The sequence below is a fragment of the Cyanistes caeruleus genome, chromosome Z (assembly GCF_971803275.1).
Source record: "Cyanistes caeruleus chromosome Z, bCyaCae1.hap1.1, whole genome shotgun sequence".
NCBI lineage: Eukaryota > Metazoa > Chordata > Aves > Passeriformes > Paridae > Cyanistes > Cyanistes caeruleus.
The window spans coordinates 27811247-27837376 of NC_141732.1; the positions used below are offsets into that span (position 1 = coordinate 27811247).

The window sequence follows — 26130 nt, forward strand, 5'->3', positions numbered from 1 at the left end:
GTGGCAACAGTTTCCAGAGATCAGGAAACTGTTACAGAGCAGGAGATCATCTCCTTGAGTCCCATGCTGGTCACTGGTAAACTGTAGCCTCCCTGGACACAATGCTGCAGCCCCAGAACACTACACCTCAGCTTTGCTTTGTGGGGGCCCAAGCTCTGCCCTGAAGGTCACCCTACAGCATCCCTAAGTGCCGGTGCCAGAAGAGCCCCCTTCGTTCTCCCACCGGTTGTCATTACTGGCTCAAAAGCACCGCCCAGCTCAGGTAGGAGAAACAGCCCGTGGCACAGTGGGTGCCTTCCCTGCCCAGCCAGGGCTCTCTGCCACAGCAGCAGCAGCAGCAGCGCTTGCCTTGGCTTTACCTGGGAAGCCAGAAGCCTCTGTAAAACTTCAGTGTTCACATCACTGGGAGGAAAGGGATCATGGCCTATTTTAAAATTTTGCATTTCCATTTCCAATCAGATGAAACTGAGATCTTCAGACAGAAGATCAGTTGCTGATTGCAGCCAGGCTGGAAGATCTCCTTCAGAACCATACATAGTACCATCTAATGGGTGTCATCAACACGTTTGAAGTTTGTTTTAAAGACTTGGATTTCAATTCCTTTCCACATTTATTATTTTTCCTTCGGACAGCTGGGGATAGAGCTCAGGAGAAATAAGGTTCTAAATGACAACTTACTCCCTGTCCCTCATGCCCCTGTCTGTCTGCAGAGCAGCACACCAGCAGCAGAACCTCCTGTGGCTCGCTCTGTGCCTCCAGAGGCTAAAGGGGAGCCAAATGACAACAATCCCGCACGTGTTGTCAGTCCAGGGCCTGAGCATCCTGAACCAGTAAGGGGTAGCTTTGGTTGGTCCAGTGCAAAGCTCTGGCGCAGTGCAGAGCTGCAAGCTTCTGATCAGGCAGCATTTGCCCTTAGTGGCTGAAGATGCTGAGGGCTGGAGTCCTGCCATGACCTGGCTCTTCAGCCCTGCCACTGACACGTGGGAAGTGGGGTCTGAACTTTCACATGCAGAGAGGGCTCAAGCACCCGCTCCTTTTTCCCCCTGCGTGTCCCTGCAGAGGAACATCTTTCATGCAGTTACAGAAGCTCAGTGTGCTCAGTTCCTGATGAACGTGTGATGCAAAGGGCCTTGTTAAGAAGGTCAAAAGCACAGGCAATATATTAGAAAGTCAGAAGAATTATCATTCTTATAGACCAAGATAGCCAAATCATTCCCTGCATATATTCTCCTCAAATTCTTTCAGTCGTCTACTCTCCTAGGTCATGTTTGTTCTGCTGCTTTGAATGAACTGATTGTACTCAATTCATACCAAAGGCTGGGGCTAGAACTGCTTGGCACTGATAATGAACCAGCCTTAGACATTAACAAAGACCATGGGAATAGAGCCTGTAGGCCGGACGCTAGCAAGCCTGTACATACATGGTTATGCTTCCAGAGTGTTCTTAGTTCTCTCCCTGGATTGGTTGTTGTTTGTTGCATTAGTTTTCATATTCCTAATCCTGGATTGTCATTGGAACCCTGCCTTCAGAGCTACCCTCAGATCTTCCGTATATATACACCATTGTAGCCACCCCTTTCTCACCTTTTATGGTGGACTGTGTGTTCGCCTTTTGTTTTTGTTATTTTGCCATTAAAGCGGTTTTATTTTTGGGTCACCCAATCATGCCTATCTTTTTACTTGCCACACTTCTCTCAGCTGGCCTGGGACCGAGGTCGCAAAAGCTGAAATGTGACACCAAAGCACAAGATGTAGAATCATCTAAACTGAACACAGAAGCAAACTACCTCTGTCAGACCACCTTCACCTTCTAGATCACTCTCTAGATGTACATTGAGGTGTTGGAATGATTATTGCACAAGATTCCCTTTCTGGCTGTAGGCTCTGGAGCTCCTATCTCTGAGTTCACCCAGGGCTGTGTCCCTTACAATTCCTGGTACTATCTGCAGTTTTCCTTGGGCAGGCACAATGGTCTAAGTGAAAACCCAGCCAATGGCACAACTCTCTAGTTTTCAAGGAAAAGACAAGATGTAAAAGTCACAAACCATTTCTCCTGGTTTGCTGCAAGAGTCTTGCTGCACACACATTGTTGAAAGCCAAGAGAAGCTGCACTTGGTGGCACATCTTGTGGCAGAAGCGCAACCTAGCTGTCCAGTAAAGAGAAGAGCTTGAAAAGAACAAACATGACTGGAAAAGATTCTTGGAAACTGAGAAAGCTTTCCCACAGTGAAATAAAAACAGGAAGAAACAATCCAGGATATTCATATGTAGGAATTCCTTTCTTTATAAGCTCCCCTTTTCCATGTTGCACAAGTTCTAAATCACATTAATTCCAAATTCACCTTACCTCTAAAACCTATGACATTGCAAGTTTTAGGCACTCTATCATTAGCTACGCACACTTTGCTTTTCCTTGTTTTTCTTTGAAAGCAATGCTGGAACCACAAGAAACGTGCAAATGTAAGACCTTAGAGTACAGTTCTTTGCTCAAGTGTGAGTTCTAGAGACAGGGAATAAGCTCTGATAGTATTTTACCCTCAGCAGGGACAATACACAGCAACAACCGAGGTGATTTGTGTGACACTGTGCAGAAGTCAAGACTCTTCGTCTTGGATTAGCATGGCAAAGTTACCATGTTTAAAGAGACTTGGGATCCAGCCTCTTTTGGTTTTCTACCTGTGTCAACAACCAGCAGGAGAAATGAACCAGCCAGCAGTTTCTTTGCAGACAGGCCCTTTGCTCCAGTGTGAAAGTGCTGGATTGGCAAGGGAGGAGGGACGTGGGGGAGAGCTGAGCTGCTCTATTGGATTGGCATCCAAACTGCAGCAAGAGTAGCAGTTGAATTCTTTTCTTTGAATCCTATCCGCAGTCTCAGATTTTCACGCAGAACCGCACAAGAAAACATCAACAGCCCCGGTGCCGAGGGCACGGTGCCGCGCACAGCCCCACCTCCCCACCCTGAGCCGTCGGGAGAGCAGCACTGTCCCGCAGGGGCTGCATTTCTCCCTTCTCATCCACTCCTCTGCCCTCCCTCATGGCTGGCTCTGCCTGGCACTGGCAGGCTCCTCATTCAACACTTCCTAATGCTCCAGGGGAAAGTCCGGACAGCGCTTTGCTTGTGAGGAAGAGATGGCAGTGTGGGGGGTGAGTAGGCGGGATGAGGTCCAGGGGATGCGAGCATCAGGGGAAAGTTGCAGGTTGCCGGAAATAAAAGTTATAGTGTAGTGAAGAAGAAGCTAAACGAGACGGTGGATATGGCCATGGAGGAAGAAAGAGCTGCTCCATGATTCCATCAGAGCCTGCTTCGGCCTGGCAACGAAGTGGCCAGTGCTGCCCCGGGGCGAGCGGGGCTCGGCCAGGGGCTCTGTGGGGCAGGGTGGGTTCAGCGCAGGGAACAGAGCATCCCAGGATGGGTGAGCATTTCCAGACCCCTGGCACAGCACCAGCTCCACTCTCAGCATCGTGGTCTTCCTGCAGCCCTATGGCATCCACGTGACCCTGGAGATTGAGCTGCTGGACAAGATATCCGCTGGATTCTGTGGTGTTCATCTCCTGGAATGGTTTGAGCTCCACAACAACTTCTTGTTGGTGATGAAGCAGTGCCAGGACCTATTTGATTTCATTCTGGTGTGGGAGATCCTATCAGAAGAGCTGGGTGGTGCTGAAGCTGCTCTGCCAGGTGCTGGAGGACATGAGGTGTTATAAGTGTCATAAGAAATCTAATTGTTGTAACATGTTGATTAATTGTTGATGTCTGGGTTATAAGTTACTAATTATTCAATAGAAAATGTTCCTAGTCGTTAGTTAACATTTGTTGTTAGGGAGTTTGTGTTCTCGTGGGTTTAGAAGGGAAGTGGGCAAAGTCCGGTGATTGGTGTGGGGGCAGTCAAGATGGGATGGGATGGTGCAGGGCTGGTGGGGTATTGCGCGGTGGTAAGTTAAAAGAACACTCCAGAACATGATGTGCCAGGGGTGATGTCTGCACCAGAAACAACCATTGGTGGAAAAGCCAACCAATCACTCGACGCCCTGGGGGAATGATTGGTCTGGAGTGCACCACGCTAAAGACCAATGACAGCCCGGGAAATGGACCAATCAGAGGGCAGATTGAAAATGGACCAATCATGGACAAGGGGGCATCTATAAAAGGATCATCGAGCTTCCACTTGGGGTCCTCCTGCAGAGTTTGATTTAAGGGAGAGTGTTTGGCATTGCTATTGCAGAGTTCAGGCTTGTCATGGGCTCTGGCCTCTGTTGGTGTTTTCCTGTAGTTTGGTTAATAAAGGGTTTGCCTTTGTTTTTCTACTCAAAAGTCTGAGCCCATTTATAACAATTTTTGGGAACTCGTCTGGAACTATCATGCCGGGGAGCAGTCTCGGCATAGGACGGATTTGGGTGCGCATATATTTTTTGTCCCCCTGGACTACATCGAGACCGTGGAAGGGACAGCTGATAGGACCCGAAGACCAGCAGAGGCACAGCAACCCCACCTCGAGAGGGAGCGAGGCCCACGACACACGGGTTGGTGTGGTGGGTGGGGTCTGAGGGGAAGGGGCTGTGAAGTGAGTGTGAGTGTGAGTGAGACAGGGGCTGTTAATAGAGACTCCAGAAGCAAGTGGGGCCTGCTTGCACCGCGTTTCCGGACTCCCGCAAGTGGGCTGACCGAGAACAGAGGGAAGCAATTGAGATTGAGTGAGTGGACTCCTAGAATCTCAATTTAAAAATCCTGTTTAGGGGATTTTTAGGGAGCTCGTGGGAGACAGGTAGTACCTTCCCTTACACCAGCCTTACTCGCAAAGGCTCCTGTCCTCCCAAAAGGAGGCTTGTGAGGTGCAGTTGATCTTATCCAGAACCCTCACCCCCTGAGCTAGGAATCCCAAAGAGGGGGTTGGTAAGGGGAAGTCCCCTCTGAACTAGGAACCCAAGAGGCACTGGAGGGAGGAAGGACTGGGGGGGGCAGGGGTGATTGCCTGGAAACCAACCAAAGGGAGGATTTGTTGTCCAGGGAATTAGGACCCCAGAGGTAGGAGGGGTATCTATATCTATATATCTATATCTATATCTATACTTGATGTTTTTATTTATAGTTTGTTTAAAATTTCTAGTTTGGTCATAATTTGGTCATTTATATTTTTTTTGTGATTTATTCTCGCTCATTTAATGTCCATTTTATCTGTGGGAGATTTGGCTTGTGTTTGGAAGTTTTACTAGGAATTTGCTGTTGGTCTGTGGTTTTGAGGTTTTCTTGAATAGCTGCGGGTCCTTGGAGAGTGCAGTTCTGGGGTGAAGGCTAGCCAAGAGTCCCCAGATCACTTCTCAAGAGAGCCATTTGAGATGGTACGGGGCTGGCGGGGCGGCCATTTCAGATCATAATGGGCTGGCGGGGCGGCCATTTTGGACTGTGAGGGTCATTTGAGGCATCCATTTTAAGCTGAGCGGTCATATTGAATAGGATAGTTATTTAATTCATAGGAATTTCCTCATCTTTAGCTGCTAATCATAAATACCCATATTTATTGTTACAATGATTTTTTATTTTAGTCACAATTTCCATTGTCTGCCATTTTGTTTTTGACAGACTTATTTATTTTATTTTCCCACGCTATTTTAATTAATATTTCAATTGTCTGCCATTTATTTTTTTTTTGACACCCATATTTATTTAGTTTCCCAAACTATTTTAATTACTATTTCCATTGTTGGCCATTCTGTCTTTGACCACCATATTTATTTTTGTTTCCCATACTATTTTAGCAACTACTTCAATTGTTGGCCTTTCTGCTTTTGAATGTTTTAATTAATCTGTTTTGCTACCCTCTTACCCTTATTTCAGGTGATCACCTGCAGTTGGCATTCCAGTTGTTGTTAACATTCGGGTGTGTTTGATAAGTTGCGCTGTAGCCATTTCCAAAGTGGATTTCTTTAAACTAATGTTTAGAATATCATATTTACTCTTGTTTAAGTGTTTTCTTATTTAGTTTCCCTATTAATCTCTGATCTAGGTAGACCGTAATACCGTTGGATTTATATTACATTCGTTATTTCTTCTGGATTTTGTTGTATTCATTGAAAGTAATAGTTGAGTTTCAATAGTAAAAGACAATGGGACAGTGTGTAGGAAAAAAGGTCAGAAAGGAAAACGAAAGAACACCCCTAAGGAAGTAGGCGCTAATAGTCCCCTGGGGGAAATGTTGAACAGGTGGGAAAAAGAAGATATTTTAAAGGGCCTAAATAAAATAAAAATGATAAAGTATTGTACTGAAATATGGGCAATGGAAAGCATTTCAGAGGGCCCTGTCTATTGGCCTTGGTATGGCTGCAAGGAAAAATGGTTATGCTTGGCATTAAATAAACAGGTCAGTTTAAAAGAGGTTCCAGATGAAGAAGCAGCAAAATATGCATCCTGTTGGCTTGAGAAAGTTGAGACAGAGAAAAGTGTGTAGGTATTTCAAGTATCTGAAGGGTCAGGTAGGGAAGAAGGAGGAAAAGTTGAAAAGAAGTGGAACCCCCTAGATAACCTCCCACCACCTCCTCCCCCAACTCCACCTGTTATCCATCATCCTCCTCCTCTGCCATTAGCACCTTACCCCATCTTGCCTTCAGTTCCCACTAAGTCCCTGTCCATACCCTCATGTCCTCCTTCTGAACCTGTTCTTCCTACCTGCCCCACGAATCTTAATTCACCTTCCACTTCCCCAACACCACACACATCCTCCTCAGAACCACCTTTAAGACTCCAGGTTCCCACAGCCTCCCCTGTGTCTCGTCCAATTATTTCTGTAATCCCAGCTGGGTCTTCAAACCCTCACCTAAGTCATCAGATATTCCTGTACCTATCCTTGCCCCCAACAGCCTCCAGAATATCCCTTTCTCTTTCTCCCCCATAACTCCAAAATGTGTTGGAGAGAGGATGGGGTTAAAAGAAAGACTAGGGACAGAAATGGAAAGGGAGTGTGCACAAGGGGGAGAGAGTACATACGGTTGTGACAGACAGAGTGAGAATGAAAAAGGCCAACAGGTACAATACCAGATTCCAGGCTGAGAAAAACAGGAGTAAAAAAGAGAGATCTGAAAGGTTGTTTCCATTGACAGAAGTACCTATGTGGGGTGCTAGAGGGGGAATAGGGTTTGTAGATGCCCCACTGACCGCCTCTGAGCTGAGACATTATAAAAAGGAAATAAAAGCCCTATTGGAAGATCCAGTTGAGATACCAAACCAACTGGATCAATTCTTGGGTCCAAGCATGTATACCTGGGAAGAATTAAATTCAATACTGGGTATACTTTTCTCCCTAGAGGAGAATCAATTAATTCAGGCAGCTGCAATGAGGATTTGGGAAAGAGAGAATCAAATTGTTCCTAGAGGAGAGGAAAAAGTGCCTAATAACCAACCGGGATGGGATCCCAACGAGGAAGAAGGATGGAGGAATATGAGGGACTATAGAACACTGATGATACGAGGAATAGGAGAGGCAGTTGCCAGAGCAAATAATGCCAAGCTAGTGTTTGATAGTCACCAGGAGAAAGATGAAAGACGCAGCACTTGGCTCGAAAGATTGAAAAGGAATTTTCAATTATACTCTAGTGTTGATCCAGAGAGTCCAGAAGGACAGGTATTGGAAAGAATACAGTTTGTAGCTAAAGCCAGGGTAGACATCAGAAGAAAACTGGAAAAAATTGAGTAACTGGCAGGAGAAGGGCCTTAATGAGTTCTTGAGGGAGGTGCAAAAAGTATGCTTGTCGCTCTGATTGGGAACGGCGATAAAGAACGACATGGACTCTCAAGGGAGTCACAACAGGAGAATCTCTCTAGTTTATTGCTCTAGCTTGTCTTATAGACAGATACGTGGAAAAGTACAGAAAGGAAACTCTTATTGGTTAGCAAAGTGCTACATCACCATCATTGGTCAGTGGGGCTCACTACCCCCCTGACTCTCTCCTGCAAGGAAAACAAGAGGACAGACAAACAGCACCTGGCAATTGTTTTCTGTCTCTGAGGATTGTTTTGAAATCCTCCTATGAATTTCCCAGGCTAGCTTCTCAGGCAGGACTGAGAGGCCATGGGCCTGCAGTTTCTGCAGCTCCCTGCAGCCTGTTCCAAAGCTAGCATCCATATATGCTTAAGAAGGGAGATGGAGAAAATCAAGGCAAAAGCTAAAATCATGATAGCAGTGGCAAAGCCAAGTATGGGGGTTGATAAAAATGAGCCAGTGAAAGAGGAGAAAGGGGGATTGAAAAGATGGGCAGAGGGGAAGAAAGAAGGAGATGAAGAGAGACAATCCCTGTGGGCGCATATGGTTTGTTATTGCTGTAATGAGAAGGGTCATAGCAAGAGGTTTTGTAAGAAGAGAGAGCAAGATGAAAGTATAGCCACAGAACAAGATACCTTGGAAAAGATTTTGAGGGGAGACGATAAGGGGTGTCAGGGGCTCTATGCTCTATGGGACGGGATTGAACATCAGAGGGAGCCCGTGGTAAAGATGGAAATTGTCCCTCAGAGCGAAGAACAGGAATTTTCAGTTGACACTGGGTCAGATAGATCAATATTTCTGAGATTCCAAGGGGGTATAAATTAAGTAATTGCAGATGTAAAGTGAATGGTGCAGAAAATGAACCATTTGAAGTATTTCTTGTAGAAAAGGTGAAAGTAAAAGGGAGTTTCTGGGAGGGGTGTGCAGATTTGCTGTACGTGCTGGACATAGGGTGCAATCCTTTGAGCCGGGACTTCCAAGTGCAGCTACAAATAGGAGTGGTAGCAGAGGGAGGACGTATGGTAGCCAGGATGTTGGTACTGAGAAATGAAGATGAAAAAGGGGTAAATCCCAAGGTGTGGGCAGAAAAAGGATGTCATGGACTATTAAATATTCCCCCCATAGAGATTAAAATGAAATACTATCCATCAGGGTGAGACAATATCCAGTATCAGCAGAAGGAAAACGAGGGTTAAGTACAGCGATTAAGGAGTTAGTTGAAGGGGGAATATTAGAACCATGTATGTCACCAGATAACACACCAATTTTATCAGTCAGGAAACGTGATGGTACATATGGGTTAGTGCAAGATTTGAGAGAGGTTAATGAACAAACTGTCACCAGGTACGCGGTGGTGGCTAATCCATATCATTTATTAAATAAAGTGCCATCAGAACAGGCATGGTTCAGCGTCATTGATCTGAAGGATGCCTTTTGGTCCTGCCCCTTAGAGAAGGAAAGCAGGAAGTGGTTTGCATTTGAATGGGCAGACGAGGAAACAGGCCGGAAACAACAGTTGCAATGGACCCAGCAACCCCAGGGATTTACGGAATCTCTCAATTGATTTGGACAAGTCTTAGAGGAACTAATGAAATGGTCTGGGCTCAGTAAAGGAACAAGTCCTACAGTATGTAGATGATCTCTTGGTTTCAGGGAAATCAAAAGAAGAGGTCCAAAATATGACAGTGAGTTTACTACATTTCTTGCGGGAGAAAGGTTTGAGAGTGTCAAAAAAGAAACTACCATTTGTAGAACCTGAAGCGAAATATTGAGGGCATTTCACTGGAAAAGGATACGGAAAGTTAGATCCAAACCAAGTCCAAGGGATATTATCATTATCGGCACCAAAGACCAAAACGGATATAAGGAAATTATTGGGGCTAATTGGATCTTGCAAATTGTGGATAGAAGATCATACTAAATTAGTTAAATTCTTATGTGATTAATTGGTAGGGGGGTGAACCTATCACTTGGCTTGAGGACGATGAAAAGAAGTTCCTGAAATAGAAAGCAAGATTGGCTAGTGCCCTTGTATTGAGCTTGCCAGATCCAAGTCGATTGACTCGATCTTCTCGAGTGTGGCCCGGCTAGCTCAGTGATGAGGTTTCTCTTCACTCGAGTTTTGAGCCAGCATATGTTTGTGAGATTCACTGATTTTCTTCAAGAATTCAAGTCTATAGAGCGAGTAAAGAAATCAGGGGGGGACTCTCTCTCTGGTTTGCATTCCACAGTTTATTTCTGTGAAGGGGAATCCAAGGGACGAGAGACAAAGGATTTGAGGTCTGGGGGTCTCTTTTAACAGGGTTTCTCGGAGGGAGGGAACATCAGAGAAAGAACCAATTATTTTTCTCAGTTAGTACATCTTACAAACTTTCTACAAATCAAGGTTACACACACCAAGATAAGAAATAACAGACACCAACTTCTTCAAATGCCCACAAAGGTGTAGGAGTATTCTCCACAGAGGGGCAGAGGAGGAGAGAGGGGGGGCTTGGTTTCCTGGCAACCCAGGAGGGAAAGAAAGGGAAGGCAAGGTAAGCCTGGCCTCTCAGCTTCCATAGCTCAGAGGCATTCTGGGACAAGAAAAACAGAGTTACAAACTTCCGTGTTGGAAAGAAGGGTTCTCTTCTCTCAACCCCGTGCTTTCCTGGGCTAAAGAAACTTCAAGCAGCTGGAAATGCCAGTGGGGTCCTCTCTTTACTCTATCCGGCCTCTCACCGTGGGGCTGAGGAGAGAAACTTCAGTAACCGTGGTAACTTGACACCAGGTAAACAATTAGGAAAAAGAGAAGCTGGGGGTGGGGGGAGGATCACAAATAAAAGATGGGAAAAGATACATTTCAGGCTATCAACTACAACAGTCGATGATTTGAACCATTTGTTAATACTGAAGAGGGAATTGCCTATGGTGTCCTGGTACAGGAGTGGGGTGGGCTTATGAAGCCTGTGGCTTATGTGTCAAAATTATTGGATGCTGTGGTTAGAGGGTGGCCAAATTGTCTCCAAGCCATAGCCACGACAGCAGCCCTCATAAAAGAGAGTTGGAAACTAACGTTTGGGAGCAAAATCCAAGTGTATACCCCAAATGATTTGAAAGCCATTCTAAGCAAAAGGGCTGGTCACTGGACATCAGATAATAGACTCTCAAAATATGAATTAATTTGGCATAATAGTGAAAGCCTGGGATTAGCAATTACAAAAATTCAGAATCCCTCGCAGTTCCCGTATGGAAGACCAACAGAAGAGGAGTCAGAGCACTGGTGCCTTGAGATCATTGATTTACAGACCAAGGTCAGAGAAGACCTTCTGGAGCATCCGTTAACCAAAGGGGAAATTCTTTTTGTGGACGGTTCATCCAAAGTAGTAAATGGAACAAGAATGTCGGGATACGCCATCATTGGCGGGTGTAACATGACTGTTACAGAGAAAGGAAAGCTCCCTGATAGTTGGTCTGCACAGTGCTGCGAGAGCTAGGCACTGTTAAAAGGATGGAAATGGCTTAATCGAAAGAGCGGACCTATCTCTGCAGACTCCAGATATGCTGAGGGGGTGGTACACACCTTTGGGAAAATTCGGACTGAAAGAGGCTTTGTAAGTTGCAAAGGGAAATCGTGAATTCATGAGGGTTTAATTAAAGCTGTGCTGGAAGCTTTGATGGGGCCAGAGGAGATAGCAGTAGTCCACGTGAAAGGACATCAGAAAGGAGATTCAGTGAGAATAAAAGGAAATCACTTAGCTGACCAAGTAGCCAAGGCAGTTGCTTTAGAGAACACCAGCAAAATACTACAGCTGGTAGAAGTGGGGGGTAAGGATGATAGAAACAAAGAAGATGAGGGAGTTCCGATATTCAGTGAAAAAGAGCAAGAAGAATTATAAAAGCATGGTGCTGTTAAAAATGAAAAAGGGGAATGGAGGATGCTGCATGGGAGGCAAGTACTAAACAAACCACTGGCTCAGAAGGTGTTAGAGAGCCTCCATGCTTCAACCCATTGGGGGACCCAAGTGTTAATGATCCCTTTGTACGGACTTATGCCTCTATTGGAGTATTTGAAGTCCTTAGAGCTATAACTCGAGAATGCACGATCTGCTAACGGGTAAACCAAAAGGTAATGGGGAAATTTCCTCAAGAGGGAAGAGAATTGGCTAGAAGACCCTTCCAAAATATGAAGCTAGATTATACTGAACTTCCCCAGGTACAAAGATTCAAATATCTATTGGTTATAATTGATCATCTAACTCATAACCACCAAGGCAACAGCAGAAGTCTTTAATAAATTCCTTTTGGAACAATTTATACCAAGGTATGGACTAATAAATACTATAGATTTAGATAGAGGTCCACATTTTATGTCAAAAATCCTCCATCAAATAACAGCTGCCCTAAATATGGCTTGGAGACTCCATACCCCCTGGAGGCCACAAAGTTCTGGACGGGAACTTTGAGGGAATCAATCAAACACTAAAAATAGCCCTCATGAAATTAACAGAAGAGACAAAAAGCAATTCACTTAAGTGTCTTCCTCTTGCTTTAACAAGGGTAAGGACAAAACCTAGAGCAGATTAGGGGGTTTCCCCATACGAGATGATGTTTGGTCTACCATTCCTGACCACTCCGGGTACCATTGGAACATATGAGGAGTATAATATACATACAGAAAATACAATAATAGAAATAATATATAATATAAATACAGGCAGTGGCTAACACCTTGGAAGAATTAGGGGAGAAAGGATAACTCCCTCAAACCACCCCCTCTGATTTTAAAGTACATAAATTTAAACCTGGAGATTGGGTCCTGATTAAAACATGGAGAGAACAAGCATTAACTCCAAGATGGGAAGGTCCCTTCCGAGTTTTGCTAATCACTGAAACAGTGACCCAAACACACGAAAAGGGATGGACACATGTCACCAGAGTCAAAGGACCAGTCCCTGCTCCTAAGGAACCAGCTTCTACTCCCACAGAATGGACAACAACAAAAGTGTCAGACACCAAGCTCATTTGAAAGAAGAAATTTCCAAATCAACCTCCTGGGAACAGGAAATAATAAGAGTCTGTTTTAAAAGTTGCAACTATGAGCCACACTAATTATTTAACTCTATTTAAATATTCAACCCTTGTTGAATGTATTTAAAATATATTAAGTTTTAACTGTGTATAATCTATTTAAAGAAATTGTCTAACGTATGAGAATGTACGAGGTTGAAGGTTCCTCGTTAACCTCTGGTATTTCTTGTTGCAGATGCCAAGATCCTAAGAAGCAGATAGAGCATTCTCCCACACATCTAGCAATCAGGCCCTAAAAGAAACAAGCAAATGGATACAAAAGGGAAAATTTACAAGCTCCTGCAACAAAGAAGTAAAATAGTACCCGGCTAGGAGTGCCAAAAGAAGGGAGGCATGACTGGATCAGGATACACTTCTTGCCACAAAAAGAGCCACAGGTGAGAAAGTGAGGCATGGGTGGGAAAGTGACCTGTACCAGACTCCTGCTGGTATTTCTCCTCTTACAAGTAATGGTCCAGAGAGAAGAAGCGGCTCCTTGTGATAAGTGCTGCTACCCCACATATGCAGGAGACTCTTGGACTGCCGTCCTCAGAGTACATACTAACCCAAACCTCAATTGTATCAACTTTTTAGAACTGACTATTGTAATGAGGATGGGAAAATGTATTGGCTGTCCGAAAAGGTAGGGAACATGAAATGAAAATTGTTGGGGGAATGCTCTATGAAGGAGAACTGGATTTGTTCACAGAAAAAGCCTATTGCAAGTGGTACTGCCAAAGGAGTTTATAAGCCAGACTGGATCAAAGATAGAGAGGGGAGAGGGATAATAAAGCAGGGACCTGGGATACAGGTACCATAGGGGGGAAAACCTATTCTTGGATTTGGCAGAGAGAATAAGCCGTGAGTTTAACATTACTAACTTTTGGATTTGTGGTGACACCCAAATGGCCGAAATCTGGCCATGGAAAGGAATGCCTTTGAGCCTACAGAATTTACTATGGGTATTAGAAAAAGGAGAATCCACACCAGATAAAAGACCAGAAGAGGAAGTCTGGAGCTTGCGATCTGATGCCATTGGTGAGGAGTGTACATGGAGAAGAGGCCCTAAATTCACTTTTTCTGTAGGTGAGCTGCCTTGGAAACAGTATCTAGGAATGAATGATACCCATAAATGGTGGAAGAAAATACTGATAATTGTTGGAGGTGCCCTAATCAGTGTCTCTTGCCTCTGCTGGTGTTTTTCTGTAGTTTGGTTAATAAAGGGCTTGACTTTGTTTTTCCACCCAAAAACTCTGAGCCCGTTTATAGCAATGACACGGCAGCAGCTGTGACATGCTGCACAGGGACATCCAACCCAACAAATCCTCCTCAACCTGGCCACCAGACAGGCCCAACTGATTGACTTGGGCTGTGGCACCTACCTGCAAGTCTAGACACAATTTGCAGGTGAGCTCATGTAGGGCCATGCTCCTGGTCCTGGCACCTCATGGCCCAACCTGGGTGTGGCACTGGAGATTCCCCCTTTTGCTGCCAGTCATGGGCACACCCAGGAGCCACAGAGATCTGCCTGTAATTGACAGAAGGAAAGAAGGAAAGTTCAGGAGCATCATTCCCTATTTTCTCACTGCTCAAACAGTGCTCATCTCCCTCATAAAGACAAAATGCAGTTTTTCTGTGCATTGATAGCAGCTTATTGCACCTGCTGAGCTGAGAGGCTTTTTGCCCTGCTGCTGTGCTACAGGCCGAGGTAGCACATTATCTAACACAGCGATACAGAGAGGGACCTAAAGCAATGGACTTTGTGCCACTTCATCTCAAAAGTCAAAACTCTCAGCAGACACAGATGGAAGAGACTCTCGCACTCCCTGTTTGCTGTGTTGATGCACACCTGGCTGGCACAGCTTTTCCTAATGGAGAATAACAGCAAGGAACAGCTCCCTCCCCCCCATGCAGCCCAGAGATCTGCAGGACAGCATCAGCCCCTGGCTTTGTAAGTGACCAGTTCTGCTGGGATGGAAGCCAACCAGCAAATCCTCACTGACTTCAGTGGCAGCAGCAGCAGTGCCTGCATGTGATCCCCAGGCCTGGCTGGACAAAGGATGTACACAGCACACTGCCTCTGAAGGACGTGATTTTGGAAACAACCACCTGCCACTGTCCGCTGTTGTTTGCAGTAGGGTCACAGGGGCCACCCTCAAAGCCACCTGGGACAGCAGATGACAGGCCCTGGTCTCTGGGAAAAAACACGGGGCAGAGAACTCAGTCTCCAGATGGAAGTTTCCAGATTCAAGAGGCTGCAGTGAGCAGCCACCTCAAAGGGCAGACAAATGAGGCTCTCCTGTACTGTGGTGGTCAACAGCTGGCCTGAAGGCCTCACAATTATAATGAATCCCCATTCTGTAAGTGAAAGGTGTGTGTTTATGTAAGTGCCTCGATTATGTCACTTGACCAGTGGGAGCTGTTGGAGAGCAGGCCTAGAGCACTGGGGACAGAGCAGCTCTTGCCTGGCTGACCGGGTGGCAACCGGTTCAGCCAGTGGGGATTGCCCGTGCAGTCCTTCTGATCTATATAAAGAGAGCTGAACTCAGTGAAAGGTGGCTGCTGTGCATGAACCCAGCGTGTCTTGTCGCTTGTGTGTCTCCCAGACTGCGACAACTGGTGACCACTGGAAGTGATACAGGAGCTGTCAGGGGTGGAGCGGGGAGACAGAAGGGGCAGAGAAGAAAGACAGCTGGAAAGAACTGCCTGCAGCATCTGGGCTGAGCAGAGCTGTGGGATAGACACGGGGCAGCTGGGAAAAGCTGCTGGCAGCATTTGAGCTGTGAAGAGTGGTGGGACAGCCGTGGCACAGAGGGGAAAAGCTGCCCACAGCCTTAGAGCTACTAAGGATGCTGTAGAGTGCCATGCTTGGTCAACACCTCTCCTTTCTGTTTTTTCCTTTTTTGTAATTGCAGGACATCAGCTGCATGGGTGCATGGGTGCATGGGCTTTGGCACCTGCAGAAAAGCCTGAAGCGGCACCTGGCTGCTCCGATGAGGTTCCTTGCCCCAGTGAGGCAGTGCCTGGTGATGGAGTGGGGTTTGCCGCCGCTCCGTGCTCTGCCACACCTCCGTGCCCTGCCTCCAAGTGCTGCAGAGAGGTGCTTACTGCTGGGCAATGTGGGACCATGTCCAGCTGCTGTCAAGCCCTGGCCACTGCCAAGCTGCTTCTGTTGTGGAGCTGTGCTCCACAGCCTTGATGAGCAGGCATTCTGTGAGCGGGCCTGGCTGTGCTGGCCACGCATTTTCTATGGAGAAAGAGCATCCTGCAGCTGCTTCAAACGCACCTGTGCAGCATCACAACAGCGCTCGCCTGGGACACACGTGTCATCAGAAGCATCTGGTGCCCAGTGAAGCATCATACCCAGAAATAATGGTGGACCACAGAGTCCTGATGTTGCCGCTGCTGTTGCAGCAGACACGCTGCTATCACCGGAGATGGAGCTACCTCTGGAAAATAGAGCGGCAAGGGACGCCAGGGATACAACCAGAGAGAGCCAGAGCCACTGTCCCCTTGGTTAGCCCTGAGATGTCACCGCCATCACTGCACTGCCAACAGCCCTGCCTGATCCTGTAAGCATCTGGCAAAAGGTGAAGCAGGCAGCTATTGTGAGTGGGGAAAGTGAAGGAGCAGAAAAAATGGATGTGCCCGTGTCAGGGGGCTGGGAGCCAGAGGACGGGACAATTGCTGCATCTCCCGTAGTAAGAGGCAGTGGAAATCTACCAGGGAAATGCACCCCTTTCCAATGGCTGGCACTTCCTGAGCTGCGTCAGCTGGTTGCCAAGCACGGATCAGGTTTGCCTGCCGTTGCTAATATGCTGTGCTCTTTAACAACAGAGGAAGGAACACCATTTGACATGAAGCAACTAGCCAAATGAATGTTTACAACTGTCCAATATATGCTGTTGGAATCAGCAGATGGAATGGAGACACTGCGCTGATAATCATGGAGTTAAACAATATAAAAGTTCCACTCCAAGATCCATGTTACGAGGCCAAGGTCCCTCAGCTTTTAGGACTAGCACCAGCGAGACATCCAAAACTCCAGGCCAACCTGCATCCACTAACAATGGCATGGATGAAATACTTGGGAACAAAGGCATTATTTAAAGTAGCAAATAAGACAATCCAACACAAGCGTATTCCAAAATCCAACAAGGAGTCAAAGAAGCATATCTACAATTCATGTGGAGGTTACAAGGTGTGATGGAGAAACAAATGACAAATCCTGAGGCCAGAAATGCCTTGATTTTGCAGTGAGGAAGGGGCAATGCGAACGAGGACGGTTGAAGGATTATAGAACTGCTACCAAATGAAAATCCATCACTAAATGATATGATCCCTGCCTGTTCTAATGTTGGTTCTCATTCCCACAGGATGACTTTACCAGCTGTTTCAATTGCCGCTGCTGTAAGAGTGTCACCTTGTCAGTGTTAGAAATGCAGACAGCAAAGCCACCTAAAAATGAACTGTCCCCGCAAGGCTGCCTCAGTGGGAACATGCCAGGGTCAGAGGAATATGGACATCAATTGTAACAAGGGTGGAAAACCCGGTCATTTAGCCAAGCAATGCAGATCACAATTCCATACTAACAGACATTGTCTCAAGGAGCAGGCAAAGGGAAAATCCAGTGTGAGGTCTCCTTGCCTTCCTGTGCAGGTGCCGTGGTTTTAAAGCAGTAAGTAAAAAATTACTAGAAAACTTACTTCTTTCTTGGTGTGAGATATGGATTAGAAGAAGAGCAAAACAGGCATAAAACTTAAAAGGAATAAAGAAAGATTATTAATATAACTATAAGAAAACAAGAATAATACTCCCAGAAAACCCTTTTCTCCCCCACTACTCAGCCATTTTCTTATTCATCATGACAACATAGCAACAAAAAAACTTTGGTATTTAAAACAGTCCCAATTCTTGCTAGAGTTTTCTTATCAGTCTCTGTAGAGAAACAGAAGTCTTTTTCTGCGAATCTCTGGAGTTTCTCACAAGAAAACTAATTTTCTTTATAAAAAATTCTCTGATGCCAGCTGCTTGTAAATCTGCTATCCGTTGTCTTCTCTCATTTTACATCACTCTGAGGTGTGTTATGGGTCAAATGAGTCTGGGGATGTCATTTTTAAGGATGAGTTATTCAAAGGCAAAAGTTCTCTTCATTTGTCTCTGTGAGCTTCCCTGCAAACAGAAGTTTTCTCTTTGCTTCTACAAAGCCACAAATCTTCAACTATTACTTCTCCCCCTCTGTTCCAGCACCTCACTGTATCACAACCACTTCACTTTTGCTCAAAATCCACACTTCGAACTGCTCTATTCCTCCCAAAATACTCTGTCATGAATTAAAGCAGTTTTTTCAGAACGCTGTTGTCTATCTCTGTAGCTTTCACAGAAAAATATTTCAGCTTATTAAAGCATCTCCTTATTCTTTATCTCTTCTAAAGCTTAATTCTTTCCTTCACTGTCTCTGATAGTTTATAAAGTCTCTTTTTACATGTTGATTACTCTCTTTCTTTCTCTGGAAAAAAACCCATTAATCTGCTGGTCACATCTGGGTAATGAAAGGGTTAAAACCTTGTCCAGGCTTTGTAGATGGTTTTGTGATCTATGCCGGAGCAGCAGCTGGAGCTGTCTGCGATGGAAGATTCTTCATGGTAGCTCTAGAGAGTGTGGTCACTGTCTCAGCTCGCCGCAAGTCAAGAGCGCTTTTCTTTCTCTACTCGACCATCTCTGGTGAATTGAGTCAGAGCAAAAACTGCAGCCGAGCCAGGGACCGGCCTGGCCCGGCCAGAGCCCGGGGGGAAGCTCCGCAGGCCCCATCTCTCGGCCGGGAGCCGCGGCAGGCCCAGCCCAGCCCCTGCGTGGGCCACATGGCCTGGGCAGGGGAACGGGAGGCCAGCTGGAGCTCTGCTACCTTTCCCAGCCAGAAACAAAGAGACAAAGAAATTCCCAGGCTTAGGTCTTAAGGTGGTGTTCACAGGTTGATCTCACTTTTCAATAGTCAAAAGGGATGTCAATTCTTAGAAATGGCCAGTTGTTGGCCGGGAGAAAAACTCCCACCAAACAGCCTCTAGCAGTTTGGACTTCTTGAGGTGTTTCTCTTTGTTTTCTTAAATGCCAATCTATCACAGCAGGCCTGTGCGAGTAGCTCACAGGGAGGAATGAAGGAGCCGCTGGAATGGATGTTTCCACCCTCATCTCAGTGACCATAAGCACCTTAAAAGTACATCAAATCCCACTTGATGCCCAGGGGCCTATCGGGAGAAGGCTGAGAGCACTCGTACTTGCAAGGTCCAGTGCCACTATGCAAGATATCGATGTACACCCTGCTCTTATTAATTCAGACTTTACCGGATAAATACATGCTACCCCTCTATTCCACTATTGTGACTATCCCTGAAAAATACAAAATAGCCCAGCTTATCCCTTTGATGTCTTGTGTTCCAAATACAGACCCCAAGGTGAGAGGAGACCAAGGCCTCAGGTCAACCGGTGAACGAACCTCACGTATTTTGGACCCAGGTTGCTGGCGATCAGAGGCCTAACATGGTGTGTACTATCACAGTGCCGTGGGCACAGCCCTCCCAAATAAAGGTTAGTGGAATGATTGACACAGGGGCAGATGTCAGCATCATCTCTGCCCAAACTTGGCCTTCATCATGGCCCACCACAGCTGCGGGATCCACTGTTGCTGGCCTCGATGGGACCACGCAGAGCTCTTGGAGCAGTAAGCCTGTGTTGCTGAAAAGTCCAGAGGGTCACACAGCCACCATCTGACCTTACTTCACTGCAGCACCACCTAACCTCTTGGGGAGGGATGTTTTATCTGCCTGGGGAGTCCGGGTAGGGACAGATTTTTGATGGGGCTACTGTTTGAAAGGGCTGTTTGAAATCTCATACACTAGTCCTAAAATTGTTATCTCTCAGCCTCTGTGGGTACCAAAGTGGCCCCTAGAGAAGGAAAAACTACATGCCCTGAAGTCTTTGATACAGGAGCAGCTGGTTCAAGGGCACCTAGAACCCTCCACAAGTCCTTGGAAAACCCCGGTGCTCGTCATCAAAAAGAAGTCGGGGAAATGGAGGTTGCTCCAGGACCTGAAAAAAATCAGTGTAGTCACAGAAACATGGGAGCTTTACAACCTGCTGTGCCATCTCCCACAATGCTTCCTGCCAACATGGACATTCTGACTGTGGATCTAAAAGATTGTTTCTTTCCTATTCCACTACAGCCAAATGATACCTCAAAGTCTGCCTGCACAGTGTCTTCTTTTAAGAACACTGCCCCTTTGGAGCACAATCAATGGAAAGTTCCTCCTCAAGGCATGAAAAATAGCCCTACCGTTTGCCAATGGCATGTTGCTCGGGCATTCTCATCAGTAAGGCAACAATTGCCTTACTGTTATCATTATATCATGATATGGATGACATTTTAATAGCCACTCTAGCTAAGAAGATCTTTCACTAATTTGGCCAAGCCTGATATAAGCATGAAAATCATTTGGACTGCAAGTGGCACCAGAAAAGCTTCAGCAGCAACCACTTTGGAAGTACCTTGGGCCCAAAATTATGCATCAGACTATTCAGCCCCAAACAATTCAATTCTCAACAAAAATTAAGAATTTCAGTGATGCTCAAAACTTCTTATCAAGTGGCTCAGAACCTATCTAGGACCCACCGCTCCACAATTAGTACCCTTATTTTGCCTCCTAAAGGGTGATCTTGATCTAACTTCCCTCAGGAAGCAAAAAGCCATTCTTGAAAGAGGAGAGCAGACCCTCACAAACAGACAGGTCCACCGGCTTTTCCCAGAAGTGTGTGTCACTGTGTTTATATGCACTGCTGAATTCCATCCTGCTGCAATTATTGGACAATGGGGTACTCAGTTGTCTGACCCTTTTGCATGTTTTAGAATGGATGTTCTTACCCCATCAACCAAAAAAGACAGCCCCTAGCATCTTTGAATTAATTGCCCAGCTAATCATGAGATGTCATCAAAGGTGCTTACAAGTGACTGCAAAAGATCCTTCAAAAATCATTTTTCAATAACACAAGAATAATTTGAATGGTGTTAGGCCAAGAGCACTGCTTTGCCAAGTGCCTTATGAAATTTCTCAGGGCAAATCTCTTACCATCTACCGAGTCATACGTCACTGCAATTAAGACCACTGCAGTATCCCTGAAACTTCTGAAGAGTAAAACTCCCTTAAAAGGTATTACTGTGTTCGCTGTGTTTGCTGATGGTTTGGGAAAACCAGGAAAAGCAATTGTTCCTTGTGGAAGGAAGAAAGGGAGTGGCAAACATTAGGTCATGAAAAGGGGTCAGCTCAGTTAGCTGAGCTACATGCCATAACCGTGGCTTTTCAGCGTTTTCCCCATACTCCTTTAAACACAGTCACTGAGTCTGCCGATGTTGCAGCCATTACACAGAGATTAGATCCAGCTCTATTAAAGGAAATTGACAATGCACAGTTATTTGGCCTAGTCAAAACCCTGCGGCGTAGCATTCAAGCAAGAAATCGTCTTTACTACATCCTTCACATCAGAAGCCACACCAGTCTTCCAGGTTTTATTACAGAGGGCAACGCACCAGCAGATCACTTAGCTAGCCCCGCCGGCACAGCACCACAACCAGACACACTTGCCCGAGCAAAAGCCTCACACACGCCGCCTTCTTCCATCAAGGTGTTGTAGCTCCACGGAGGCAATTTATGCTGCGGAACACAGAAGCTCGTAACATAGTTAATACCTGCCCTGACTGCCAGAGCCACACTGCTCCACCACAAAGGGGAGTTAATCCCCGTGCCTTCAAAGCTTTCCAAATCTGGCAGACTGATGTCATAGATATTCCTGAATTTAGACTGCAATAGGAGCGTGTGTCAATTGATTCCTTTTCATCGGCAATCTGGGCGTCAGTACACTCAGGAGAAAAAGGTCGGGATGCCATCGCACATTGTTGATTAGCCTTTGCTGCTTTGGGCATCCCCCATAACATCCAAAGAGAAAACCGACCTGCTTATACCTCCCAAAAAAGTAGACAATTTCTACAGCTATGGGGTGTGTCACACCAAACGGGTATTCCCCATTTATTAACTGGACAGGCTATCGTAGAACAAGCACAGGGCACTTTAAAACACATCTTAGATAAACAAAACGGGGGAATGTGTAGCACAACACGACAGAGTAGAGTAGAAAAAGCTGTTTACACCCTAAATCACTTAACAGCAGCGGAACGATCCCAGAACCCAGTAATGTTGAGTCATTTCCGGTCACAGCATTTGTCTGGTGATGCCCTGTCTCCCACACCTGAAGTAATGAACAAAGACATGAATACGAATAAGTGGGAGGGCCCATGGGAACCCATTGCATTCCCTGTGTTTCACCGGACACCAGACCACGGTGGTGAGTAGCCAGGGGTGTCTGCCCTGCACCTACATGCTGCCCAGGAGACAACATCTCCCTGACCAAGCTCCAGCAGAAGTTGTGGAGCCGTGACGACTCGTGCAGTTGATCTATGGTGATCTGGGACCTTTAGAGATGACAAGTTTATTTGAGGATTTTTATCTGTTTATGACCACAAAGACTTTCTAAGGTGAGGACTTGAGTATTTAGTCGATGAGTCAAAAAGTGACTTAGACAAGCGGTTTTTTTTTCCTTTCTTGAGGTTTCCCAGGATTCTAAGGTTAAACTGTTTCCTGTTCTTGGAGTTAAGCCTTAAAGTTGTAACTTTGAAGTTAGCAAGCCTGCAGCATGCTACTCTGAGAGTTTGGATCACTGGAAATGCCATTTGACAGCTCCTGGATATGACTGTCACATCACCAGGGATACAACAAGAGGTATCACTGGCTGAAAGGAACTAGGCCTGTAGGGTTAGGTGGAAGGTCCAAGTGCCCTGTTTGTCACCCTGTCTCCAAAGGGCCCAGTAGACAGCATGACAGATACTGCTTTTATATTTAAAAAAAAAGGGGGGAATGTTTGGGAGGTTTTGGCTGCCCTGCTCTTCATTGCTTTCTGGCTGGAAATGCAATTGCACTTTCTGCCTCATCCACAAGTCCACGGCTGGGCAAAACCTGGCCAGTGGCCATATTCCAAAGGCAGGGTAGGCTGGAGTTGATAAAGGAAGGAGACTGTTCCCAATTCCAAACCATACCAGAACGCCCACAGGAGGGACATTTAAGAAAGAATTCAGAAGTGAATGTAGAGCCATATTGCGTGGGAGACAAGGAAAGGAATCTTGCAAGGGGCTTGGGGGTTTCTAGGATTTTTATTGCGAGTCTGCTGCTAGCTGGCATTGGAGAAAGTAATCCTGAAGTGTTCCTGGTCATGTCCTCAGCTTCCTCAATTGCTTTGCTGCAAGTGTCCTACGTTTTCATTTGAAAAGCACACGGAGTGGAGATTTTTGTGGCAGGGGCCATGTGACCTGTAGAAAGAAGAGGGGAAATAATACCAGTGATACAAACACCACCAATAGGAAAGCAGCCACAGAGCCAAGTAATTTCTCTGAAGAATTTGGTCTCCAATGACTGGTGACAAGTCATGAGTTTAAGGGGAATCTAGGAAGCCCACAGTTCTGAGCAATTTAGTCTGACTAGCACACACACGTTCACTGGGCCATTTGCTAGGTCACAACCTTCTGCTGCTCAGGAAACAATCCCCACTTTTGTCTTTACTGCACAGGGAAGCTCAGGCAAAGCCCACCCACTCCCAGCTGCCCTCAAAGGCCAAAGGAACGCTCCAAAGTGCTCCCTGGCTGCCTTCAAGCACCACAATGGCTTCAGTAGGGGGTCCAAAATGTCTGTGTGATACTAAAGTGAGGAGGAACATGTGCTATTGCGGCTCATGCTGAAGCACATACACTAGAATACACTGCTCAATCTGACAAAGAATGCACAGGACGTACTCAGCAGCTTCAGGCACCTCCTTAGCAGCCTGACAGCCAGCCCTCTCCCCCAGCTCCAGCCTGGCTCTGCCAGGTGGCTTCCTGGGGGACCTCCCTGCTTCTGAGAGACAGCTCTGGCCTTCCCATTCTTTTCAGGCCAGCAACAGCATTCGTGTCTTCTAAAATTTACCAGAACAGTGAATGTCATTTTTCACAACTGGGGACTCATCTGGGAGGAGCACCTCACCTCTGAGACCACTGAGAGATCCTGAGCAGAGAAAAGGTGCGCCCTGCTGACTTCAGTAGACCTCGCTCCTTCTGGCATGAATCAGTGGCTGCAGGTAAAAACCCTGTGGATGTCATGAATAAAATCTCTCAAGAAATCCACCCCGCTTAAAATACTGTGTTTAGTTGTGTACAGGTAATGTTCTCATCCCATTTGTAAACCTTGTGCACCTTGTTTATTCCGATGGTTATTAGTAATGTTAATTACTTAGCAGTTTCTCAAGTGTTTTAAAGGTTCTTATGAGACATTCCTGTACCCTTTCCCTTACTTCCTTGCTACTCTGTAACAAAGCTGCTCCCATGGGGGCTAAATCAAACTAACAAAAGCAACCCATTAGAAAGGTATGCCACAGAAGGAGCAACTCCCATGGAGGCTGTGCCACACCAGAACAAAGAAACTCCCAGGAAGATGTGCAACCGAGTAATATGCAAACAAAGGCATGCAAGACACCAAAACAAGGAGCTAACAGGAATAAAAGGACAGGGAAACATATTCTAGCAATCTATGATGAAAGATCATCTCCCTGCGTCACCTAAGCCTGCTTAGAAACCATCTTCCTGCATCACCATGACCTCAAGAGGACTGGAAAGGACTGACCCCCCTAGACTATGAGCCAGAACAACAGGTGTCCTGGCTACTCTCATGAGGATGGAAGCCCCAGCTCTGCAGTGTGTGCTACAGAGCTGAATTGTGCCTCCTCCTTGGAGCTGCCAGTGTGGGAATGGCCGTGGTGCCAGCAACTCCTCGGGCCCCCCACCCCAAGAGCTGAATCCTAAGAAAGGCATCAAACAGGAGTCTTGTCTCCTGGCCAATTTCCTTCAGTGGACAAGGAGACAGATAAAGCACAGGAGAGGGAAAATGCTCCCTAAATCACAGAATTTAGCTGCATAATTCTTGTGCATGAAGACCCAGAGAAGACAAAAGATTGTAAGTATTTTTCAGGAGAGCAGGAAGGGAGGTTGCAAGACAGCCTCTGGGGTGACTGGGACTGAGTCTCAGGGGAGGGATTGGACCCCTCTGGGGAAGGGAGACAAATGTTTCCCTGGCACAATCCACTGGGAAAACAAGATAAATGTGGGGATCCCCAAAATTTCCCCAAAACAATTTGAGGATTAAATCCAATAAATTTGGGCTTAAAGCGGCCAAACTGAAGATTAATCCAAGAAACCTGGGACATTTTTTTACAATACCCATGGGTGGATATTAACAAGTGACTTGAAAGTAAAAGGTATCTTATTGTTGTCTTGTTGTGACTAAGATGAGTGAGGGTGGGTCACAGATGTGAGAGAGTAAGGGTAAATAAATGTATGTGGTTGTTGATTGAAAGTTTGAGTTTGTTTTCTGGAGGAAGGTAGATTGTATTGTGTTGTTAAAGGAGAAAGATTTTCTGTGCTGTGGAGGGGTGAGAGTGGGGACAGGGACAATGCCACCAGAGGGTCTTGATGGGGTTGGGTCACAGTGGGGACACTTGGTGTTGATTCCCTTCCTCCCTAGGGGCTTCTGTCTTGGAGTCTCGGAATGGCAAACCAGGGCTGGGGCTTGCGGTCCAAGGGCCCCCAGAGTTCTGCCCCAAATTGGTTTTCAGTGAGACTGCCCCAGGGTGGCAGCTCTGGTCCCAGAGCAGAGTCAAGGTTATTTTTAGAAGTGACTCCCTCCTCCCAGCACTTTCTTTTCCCCCAGGCAAATGGAGCCTCTGGGGGACAGTTGCTCCTGTATGCTGTGAGCTAGTATATGGCTCGGCCAGGGCCCTGGGGAGGAGAAGCAGAAGCATTTGAGGGTTTTTTAGGGTTTTGCCCCACTGGGGCTGCAGTGGCAGCAGTGAAAAGATTTTCCTGAGGGATAGTGCTCCTGCAGCTACTCCCTGAGGAGCTGTGGCCTGCTGTGGCACTTGGAGTGGTGGATCAGCCTCAGGAGTGGAGTGGGGCTCCTGTTGGGTCGGACTCCGTAGGTCTTCCGGAGCAGCTGGGCAATGAGGTCAGGGCTCGAGGGGTACCCTGGGAATAAGTTCAGCTCTCCCCTCTCAAGTGGGGCAAGGGTGGAGGCCATCTAGATCTTGGTGCCCATAGATTGTTTAAACTCATTTAGGGCGCTTCCCAGCCCACAGAGCCCTGCTCTGGTTTTTCCGGTGCCTTCAGGTGGGCTGGTTGAGCCCCAGATGCTGGTCTGGGTTCCCCGTGTTC

At 46.4% G+C, this 26130-nt stretch overlaps 1 long non-coding RNA gene across 2 annotated transcripts; it reads left to right on the forward strand.

Annotated features, from left to right (window-relative positions):
- The first annotated feature begins 4166 nt into the window (after window positions 1-4166).
- LOC147648275 (uncharacterized) lies at window positions 4167-25276 on the forward strand. Of its 2 annotated transcripts, XR_015281157.1 has the most exons (5): window positions 4167-4201; window positions 4314-4521; window positions 12994-13195; window positions 15713-17475; window positions 19242-25276. It is a non-coding gene; the product is annotated as an uncharacterized LOC147648275 (long non-coding RNA). The 2 variants fall into 2 exon arrangements; XR_015281156.1 differs by lacking the exon at window positions 19242-25276 and having other exon boundaries at window positions 15713-19199.
- The last annotated feature ends 854 nt before the right edge of the window (window positions 25277-26130 follow it).